The 8,948-nt window shown below is 58.1% G+C and overlaps 1 protein-coding gene across 2 annotated transcripts in view; it reads left to right on the plus strand.

Annotated features, from left to right (window-relative positions):
* The window catches only part of C8H7orf50 (chromosome 8 C7orf50 homolog), a 121,493-nt gene that overhangs the window by 61,278 nt on the left and 51,267 nt on the right, over positions 1-8,948 (plus strand). The window lies entirely within an intron of this gene.

The following is an 8,948-nucleotide window of genomic DNA, read 5'->3' on the forward strand; positions in this document are numbered from 1 at the left end:
GAGACGGAGTCTCGCTCTGTCGCCCAGGCTGGAGTGCAGTGGCCGGACCTCAGCTCACTGCAAGCTCCGCCTCCCGGGTTTATGCCATTCTCCTGCCTCAGCCTCCCGAGTGGCTGGGACTACAGGCGCCTGCCACCTTGCCCGGCTAGTTCTTTGTATTTTTTTAGTAGAGACGGGGTTTCACCATGTTAGCCAGGATGGTCTCGATCTCCTGACCTCGTGATCCGCCCGTCTCGGCCTCCCAAAGTGCTGGGATTACAGGCTTGAGCCACCGCGCCCGGCCTTTTCTTTCTTTTCTTTTTTTTTGAGACAGAGTCTCGCTCTGTCACCCGGGCTGGAGTGCAGTGGCGCAATCTCAGCTCACTGCAAGCTCCACCTCCTGGGTTCATGCCATTCTCCTGCGTCAGCCTCCACTTGGTGCTGTTTCTCAGACTGATGTCCCAGGGACAGTCACAGACCCCCCCGGGGCTGTCCTGCTCCCTGCTGGGTGGCGGTGGCCAGAGGGATGTGCATGAGGACTCTAGGTCTGAGGGGTGGTTTATCCAAGGTCATGGTCAGAGCCAGGACTGACACCTGGGTTCCGGCCTCCACGCCAGGGCTGCAGCATGAGTACCATGAGGGGAAACTGGGGACGTGTGACACACTGCGGCGCTGAGGGGCTCTGTCCTGAGGAGCCGGTGGAGCCTTGAGGACAAACCATCCGTGTCTCCAGGCTTTGCCCTCTGCTAAGGCGGGCACTCCAGGGACCCTTGAGCTCCACAGAGAAGCAGACCCCACTAGGACAAAAGCCAGGACCTTTGTTTTTGGGGCCCCGGCATGTGCTGCAGCGTCCACGCCTGGCAGGGCTCCGTGTTTGTGACTGAGCATGGCGGTGATTCTGCCAGAGGCAGGAAGCCTCCCTGGTGTGCACTCCAGCCTGTGTGAAGACTGTGCCCCAAACCCTCACCTCTGGGGTGCACTCCAGCCTCCACCAACAAACTGTGCCCAAAACCCTCACCTCTGGGGTGTACTCCAGCTTCTGCCAACAGACTGCCCGAAACCCTCACCTCTGGGGTCCAGTCCAGCCTCTGCCAGCAGACTGTGCCCCAAACTCTCACCCCTGGGGTGCATTCCAGCATCCATCAACAGATTGTGTCCCAAACTCTCACCTCTGGGGTGTGCTCCCGCCTCCGCCAACAGATCGTGCCACAAACCCTCACCTCCGGGGCATGTGAGGTCTTCCTCCTGCCGGGCTGGAGGCTCAGGCTTAGGGACCGGCATCAGCCTCCCCAGCAGCCCCCTGGCGGACAGGGACGCAGTACCAAAGGTCTGGGGCCTGGTGGTCTGGGAGCCTTCGGGCACCCCATGGACAGACAGGCAGGAGGGCAGGTAGGTAGAGGGCAGGTAGAACCCCTCATCCCCACTTCCCTCCTCCAGCTTTGTCCACGTTGAGGTCTGGTCCTGGACTTCCCAAGGTACTGGAAGGAATGGCCTGGGATGGCGGGACAGTTTGTGGGGGAGGGAAGGGCTGTTGAGCAGGGCCCCCTGCCAGGAAACAGGCAGTGCCCTCCACTCCCCTGTCCCTCAGCATGGCCCGGAGATGGCGTCTGTGGGCCAAGATGGGCCCCCATTAGTCTGGCCCCAAATCTGCTAGGCTGCGTCCAGGCGGCGTGGGGGTACCGTAGGAGCCCCGCCAGATGCGTGGACACCTGCGGCCGCACCGTTGCTGCGTGTGTGATCACAGACGTCTTCCCCATGCCGTCCCCTTCTGTGGGCCTGGGGAAATTGTGGGGCAGGGTTGGGCTTTCTGGGCCGGGACCCCACAGCGCCCTGGGGCTTGTTCAGGAAGGGAACCGGCGCATTCTCCTTGTCCTCCAGCCGCTGGCTGCCGGCGAAAGCGGTGGCGGGAACTCACCGAATCGTGTCGGCCTCATCCCACCTGTTGAGAGGCATCCGTGCCGGGCTGCGCAGGGCTCCCTCTGGTCCCCGCGCTCTGGCTCCTCGGCGGGGCCCCTGCTCTCCTGGTGGGGCCCTGAAAGTGCCGGCGCCCCGACGGCCACTGGAGGGAGCTCCAGAACCGAGCCTGCCCTTGAGGCGGAAACCGCGTCTGGCCCTGGAGCTGCGTTTGGATCGCGGCGTGTTGAAAGCACCCGCACCTGAAATGCTACTGCATGTCCTGAAAAAGCGCCCACACCTGAAACCTTACTCCTTACTGCATGTCCTGAAAAGAGCCTCTTCCTGGGTGTTTTAAATATCCCTGCCCCTTTCCCCATGAGATGCTGAGCCGTGATCCTCACTGGGGAAGCGCACAGATCTCCTGTGTCCACCCTGGAGTGTTGACAGGTGCAGCCGAGCTGTGCCGCCAGGGCCCCTGGCAAGGGAGACCGCCTCTGTCCCTCCGAAAGTCCCCTTGCCTCTCCGCGGTCCACGCCCTCCCAGACCCGGCCCTTGTCACCACTGTGTGGCTGCTGAGGTGGGTTCCCTGCTCCAGAGCCACTGAGGAGGCTCCAGTAGTTTGCACGTGGTGGAGTCTAGCTGCGACCACGCAGCTCCATGTTTCTGAGGTTCACCCTGTTGCCACGCCTGTCCCCGGTCGGTCCATTTCGCTGATGAGCAGCATTCCTTCCATGCACAGCGTACGTCTGTTTCTCTGTCCACCTGCTGATGGGCAGTTGGGTCGTTTCCAGTGTTGGGCTCTTATGAGCAAAGCTGCCGTGAACATTTGTATACAAGTGCTTGTGTGGACTTCTGTTCTCATTTTCTTGGGTAAATGTCTGGAATTGGGACAGCGGGGACAGATATTAACTGTGTTTAATTTTGGAAGGGGCTGCCAAGTGGGGTACGTTTTACCCTCCTCCCACCACCTCAGTTGCACACTTAGTGTATGCCAGTTGGCTGGAGCTGGGCAGAAAGCCAGCCCGTCCAACCCCGGGTCTGGAGAGTGGCCCCAAGGGGTGCCGTGGTCCCTAGAACAGGATGGGGCTGTGGTTCCTCCTGCCCAGGGCCTTGTGGTTTCTCAGACTGGTGATGGGAAGAACCTTCATGCCCCAAGGGGCTCTGCAGAAAGCATCCTGTGATGAATAGGGTTGGACAACGGGGGATGCTGTCTTCTCTTTAGAAGCCTTAAGTGTGTGTGGCACAGCTCGAATGTGCTGCAGAAAAGAATCGGATGCTGCTCGCTTGCCCTCCCAGGGCCTTCCGTGTGCCCTGAGTGTGGGGTGGGCTAGGGCTTCTGGTGCCCTGGAGCCTGGCAGCAGAGGCTGCTCACTGCTGTGGGACCCTCTGGGCTTCAGTCTCCCTCGTGTCCATGGGGCGTTCCCCAGGGTCCCTGTTGGCCCCACACCCGACAGTCTGGGGCCAGGCAACTAGGCCGAGGGAGGAGTCCCTGCACCACGCTAGTTTGGGTGGGCGCAGGGCTGGCTCTGGGGACGCAGCCTTTGCCTGCCGGTGCCTTTCAGGGTGACACTTGAGCTTTGAGCTTCGGTTCTCCTGTGTGAGGTCAGCTCAGGATTCCCTCCCTTCCTCGCGGGAGTCAGGGTGTTGTGTTTAGGCGCTGCGGGAAGCTCAGGGTCTGCCCCTGCTCCCCACTGCTGTTCCTTCCACCCTCCCTCTCCATGTCTCCTGCTGGGGCAGCCTCCCTGCGCAGCATCCCCTTGGAGTCCCTGGAGCGAGATAAGCCTTGTCTCCCTCCAGAGCCACCATCTGCTTCCAGAGTGAAGCCGTTGTGCGTCTTTCCGGGCCTGTTCCATGGCTGCTGAGGGCCTGGTCTCCCCGTCTTCTAGTCACAGCCCATTAGGGCTGGGAAGGCACTCAGGCCACATGCATCCCTTCAGCAGCGTCTGGTGTGTGTGCGTGCCTGCTTGCATATGTATGCATGTGTGTGTGTGTTTGCTTGCATACGTATACGTATGTGTGTGCGTGCTTGCATAAGTATGCATGTGTGTGTGTACTTGCATATGTGTGCATATGTGTGTGCATGCTTGCATATGTGTTCATATGTGTGTTTACATATGTATGCATATGTGTGTGCTTGTGTATGTATGCATAGGTGTGTGTGCATGCTTGCATGCGTATGCATGTGTGTGCATGTTTGCATATGTGTGTGCTTGCATATGTGTGTGTGCGTGCTTGCATGTGTGTATGTGTGTGTGCTTGCATATGTATGCATATGTGTGCTTGCATATGCATGTGTGTGTTTGCATGTGTGCATATGTGTGCATGCTTGCATGTGTGTTTGCATATGTGTGTGCTTGCGTATGTGTGTATGTGTGTGCTTGCGTATGTATGCATATGTGTGCTTGCATATGCATATGTGTGTGCATGCTTGCATATGTATGCGTGTGTGTACATGTTTGCATGTTTGTGCATATGTGTATGTGCTTGCATATGTATGTATGTGTGTGTGCTTGTTGCACACATATGCACATGTGTGCAGCAGGTGCTAGGGCACGGGGGGTCCCTGCCATGGAGCCTGGCATGCCTGCCACCTCAGCTCACAAAAGCCTCTTCAGCATCCAGCCATGAGGGGGTCCCCCTGAGAATCCTACCCTAGCTCACGTGGATTGAGCCCCTCCAGGTGCCTGGTCTCTGCTCAGCGCTTTCCAGGAGTTATCCACGTGATTTTCATGGCGGGGTTTGGGGTGGGGGGAGGTGGGGAGCAAGCAGGAGCTGCCGGGAGCCTGAGGCCACCCATTGTGTGCAGAGCCAGGCCCTGACAGTGGGCAGAGGGAGCCTGAGGCCCCTTGGTGCGTGCAGAGCCAGGCCCTGGTGGGAGGGGTGGGCAGAGGGAGCCTGAGGCCACCCGGTGCGTGCAGAGCCAAGTGCTGGCGGGAGGGGTGAGCAGAGGGGCAGCAGTATCTCCAGTCCATCTCCAGGTCAGGCCACGAATGCAGCTACGCCTGAACATGAGGCTGGAGTGGGCACGGTGTTCAGGGCTGGTACCTGCTGCTGCTTCCGGAAATAAAAGGTGACACCTTGTCCGCAGGGGGTTCCCACAGCCCTTCCTTGCTGCCACAGAGCCGTCGGAGGGCTCGGGCGGCCCTGGCACTGTGTCGGATCTCTCACCCTGCAGCCGACACATGTGAAGCCTCTTCCGGTCACGGTGTTCCTGGGGAGGAGACAGACGTGTGTGTGTGTGTGTGTGTGTGTGTGTGCGCGCGTGCGCGCTTGCATATGTGTGCACGCCTGCACTCGTGTGTGTGTGTGTGTGTGCGTCCTGCCTGAGGCACACACATCTGTCTAAGGTTGGAGATGTTGAAGTGACTCCCTCCCCTCAGATGCTGCCAGTTTTGAGTGTGGCCAGTACTCCCCTGCCCCCGCCTCTCCAGAGGGAAGAGCAGGCTGTTTTCTGAGGCATCTTCCGTCTTCCAGGCGGGGACTTGCGGAGCTGTGACTTCTCTGTGGTGTGGTAGAGCTCGCCCTTCTGTGGAAAGGGAACGGCACGGGTACAGGGGTACAGTTAGGTTAAGGAGCCATGGCAAGGGCCCACGTTCAGATCAAACCAGCAAGGACCTTCCATCACTTAGAAACGTGGGCAGAATCCCTAAAGAGACGCTTCGTTGAGAGAGGCCAAGACCTCGTTAAGACGGGAAATGCCTTAATCCTTCCCTGGCTTGGCATAAAATACCAGAGACACATTGCACCAAGGGCAGGTGAGGACGTGAAGCCACGGGGTGGCGGCCGGGAGAAGCAACTTGGTGAGTGTGCACAGCTGAGGCTGTGTCTGCTTGAGGAGTGCCCCACGCAGGGGCCTGTGGTGGGTGCTGGGAGACACAGGAAAACAGCACCGCGCCGTGCACGGCTGCCTGAAGTTGGAAACAGTCCCCATGTTTGTCAGCAGCAGAGCGGACAAATGAATTGTGGTGGCCAGAACCCACAGGACATGGGACACGGGAAAATGACGCGCACACCCCAGGAGCAGCACAGGAAGCCCGTTTCTCAGGAGCACGCGATCAGTCACAGAGTGAGGAAGAGAGCCAAGGCAGTGAGCAGAGGGAAAGCCAGGGGCTTGCTTACGTTGCCAGACCGGCCGCCAGTCCCTGCCCAGTCCTTGTCCCAGCTTCAGGATGCCTCCCATCTGCAGCCAAAGCTTTGCTGTTTGAGGAAAGCATTGTGTGGAAGCCCCAGATGTGGCCGGGCTCAGCTGGCAGCATCAGAGCTGTGTTCATCTTGTGGTCCCCCAGCAAGTCAAGGTGGCTGAACAGGATGGGGCTTGGGTCTGTGAGCGATGCCAGCAGACACAGGCTGGAGGAGCCCAGAGAGAATGGAGGGGGCGGGTCAGGTTCGCTCACATGCTCAGGCTCGGGAAAGCCAGGCAGGCCCACAGCGATTCTTTAAGGGTTAGGGTTCAGATGAGGGTGTTCGGGGTTACGGTGGTTAGGAGGTTAGGGATAGGGTGTTTAGGGTGAGGTTTAGGATGGTTAGAGTTGGGGGTCAGGGGTAGGGGTAGGGATAGGGTTAGTATTAAGTATTATGACATACAATTCGAGGGGAAATAACCAATTTTATGGTACTTTTTGTTAGGATTACTATTCCTGCTTTCCCTCTGTTGCGTGCTGTGTATGAAAGAAGACGTGTGTAGATTTCCCGATCTCTCTGCCACAACTCACAATAGATCCAGCTTCTTACAATAAGTCTTACAACTTTAATGAAGTGAATCCACAACTAAACTCCCTTTCTGATATCTTATTTAAGGAAACAGGGCAAGGCTTTTTTGCGGATAAACAAAAATAAGATGAATGATTTTTGAACTATACTAGTCAAATCTATAGTATAGATTTTTGAACTATAGTAGTTGGCGAGAGGTGTCTCGCAAACTGGGGAGGAATTGAGGAGTTGGGCAGACAGATGCCTGGAAGAATTAGGAAGTTGGGGAGACGGCTGCCTGGAAGAACTGGGGAGTTGGGGAGATGGCTGCCTGGAAGAACTGGAGAGCTGGGGAGACGGCTGCCTGGAATAACTGGGGAGTTGGGCAGACGACAACCTTGACTTTTTACAAGTAGCTCCTTTTTCTCCCCCGAGTGACTCAAGTTCTCATGTTCTGTGTGTGATGAGGTGAAGACTTTGAGAATCGCTCAGGGGCAGCAGGAGGCTCAGGAGGTGCCGAATCTTCCCAGGTGAAGGCAACACAGAATACAGATGAGCAGGTGTCTCAGGAAAAGTCAGCGACACAGCTTCTGGGAAGCAGCCACAGAGACTGGCGGGGACCTGGGAATGAGGACGGAGGCCTCAGTGCATAGTGGATGGTCTTGGGCCGCAGAGGCCGGCGGGGGCCTGGGGATGAGGAGGGGACTTGCTGGGCAGGGGGTTGGGGGAGGCCATGGTGCACAGTGAAGGGTCTTAGGTAGCAGGTGAGGGTCTGCGCTGGAGGCACATGCCTGCCTTGCGTGGGGCCCACCAGAAACAGCTGACCAGGCAGCAGGGTGTCCCCGGGGCCCTCCAAGGGCCACCCAGCAGGGTGGGGTGAGGGGTATTGAATGCAGGCCAGTCCCACCAGCAGACCCACAGAAATGAGCCAGTTTGCACCCAAAGCCACTGAGAAATTGAAATAGTGATTTGAGGCCCCTCCTGCCTTTGGAGAGGACAGTTGGATGGGGTAATTCCCAGACAGAGGTAGCCCAGTGCCGCCCTCACCTGTGTGTGGGGTCTGCCCCTTTCCCAGGAGCTCAGCCTAGAGCCAAGGGGGCTGGAAAGTATCGGCCAGCAAGAGGGTCTCCTGGTTCAAGCATGGATACCCCACCCTGCAGAGCTGGGCTGCAGGGGGAGGAGGGTTGGGGTGACAGCACCAGCCGCCGGGCAGGGTTCTGTGGGGTTGTGTGATCATTTCCTCATCAGATGCCAGGGTTTCCACCCAGGTATGGAGATGGGAAGCCCAGGACCATCAGAGACGTGGCCCTTCAACCAGCTCTGGTTCCAGAGGGAGTGGGAGGGAGGTCAGGCCTGCAGCTTTAAAGGTTCACATGAGATCCTGGTGTACCTGAAAACAAAACACTGACAAACAGCTCAGAAAACTGTTCCCTAATCCCAGAGCTTAGGAGCGGGGCGTCCAGTGGGTCTGAGCTCCCGGCAGGAGCCATCCAGAGCCGCGTTCTCAGGAGGCCGACTCTGACCTGCTCGCAGCACGCGATGAATAATGCCAGTGACCTCGTGACTGAATTCCCAGGAGACTGGGACCACAGCGTGACGTCCCCACGTCGATGGCTGCAAGGTGCCGCTCCCCCAACGCCACCCCCACTGTCCCTGAGGCCGGGCGTACTCAGAATTCCAGCGCATTCAGGCTATGTGGTGGAAGTGTGCCACCCACGTCTTCAGAAGGGGTGGGGTCTGCATGGACACGGAGCCCTCACAGCCCTTCAGGTCAGGGATCACCGCCCAGTGAATTTGCTGCAAACTTGCGGGAACATCTTCCTGTTTTCAGAGCTTTCTGGGCTTTAGAATTGGGGATAGGGGATTGCAGGCCTATACTTTAATCCCAGAAAATCGGGGAGAGGCGAACAGATGGTGTGGAGGAATGGGGGCTTTTCTCACGGACATATTTTAAAGTAGACGTTTTACAAAATCCCAGTGGGTGGAAGGTCCAGAGCGAGGCTGACGAGGATCAATTGCCCCTCCCTACAGACCTGCCCCTCTAACGCCTGCCCTACTACAGACCCGCCCCACTACAGACCCACCTCACTAATACCCGCCCCACTACAGACCCGCCTCACTAAGGCCTGCCCCACTACAGACCAGCCTCACTAAGGCCTGCCCCACTACAGATGGACCCACCTCACTACAGACCCGCCTCACTAATGCCTGCCCCACTACAGACCCGCCCCACTACAAACCCACCTCAATAATACCCGCCCCACCACGAACCCGCCCCACTACAGACCCGCCTCACTAACGCCTGCCCCACTACAGACCCTCCTCACTAACACCTGCCCCACTACAGACCAGCCTCACTAACGCCTGCCCCACTACAGATCCGC

This window comes from Piliocolobus tephrosceles, chromosome 8 (assembly GCF_002776525.5).
Source record: "Piliocolobus tephrosceles isolate RC106 chromosome 8, ASM277652v3, whole genome shotgun sequence".
Classification (NCBI taxonomy): Eukaryota; Metazoa; Chordata; class Mammalia; order Primates; family Cercopithecidae; genus Piliocolobus; species Piliocolobus tephrosceles.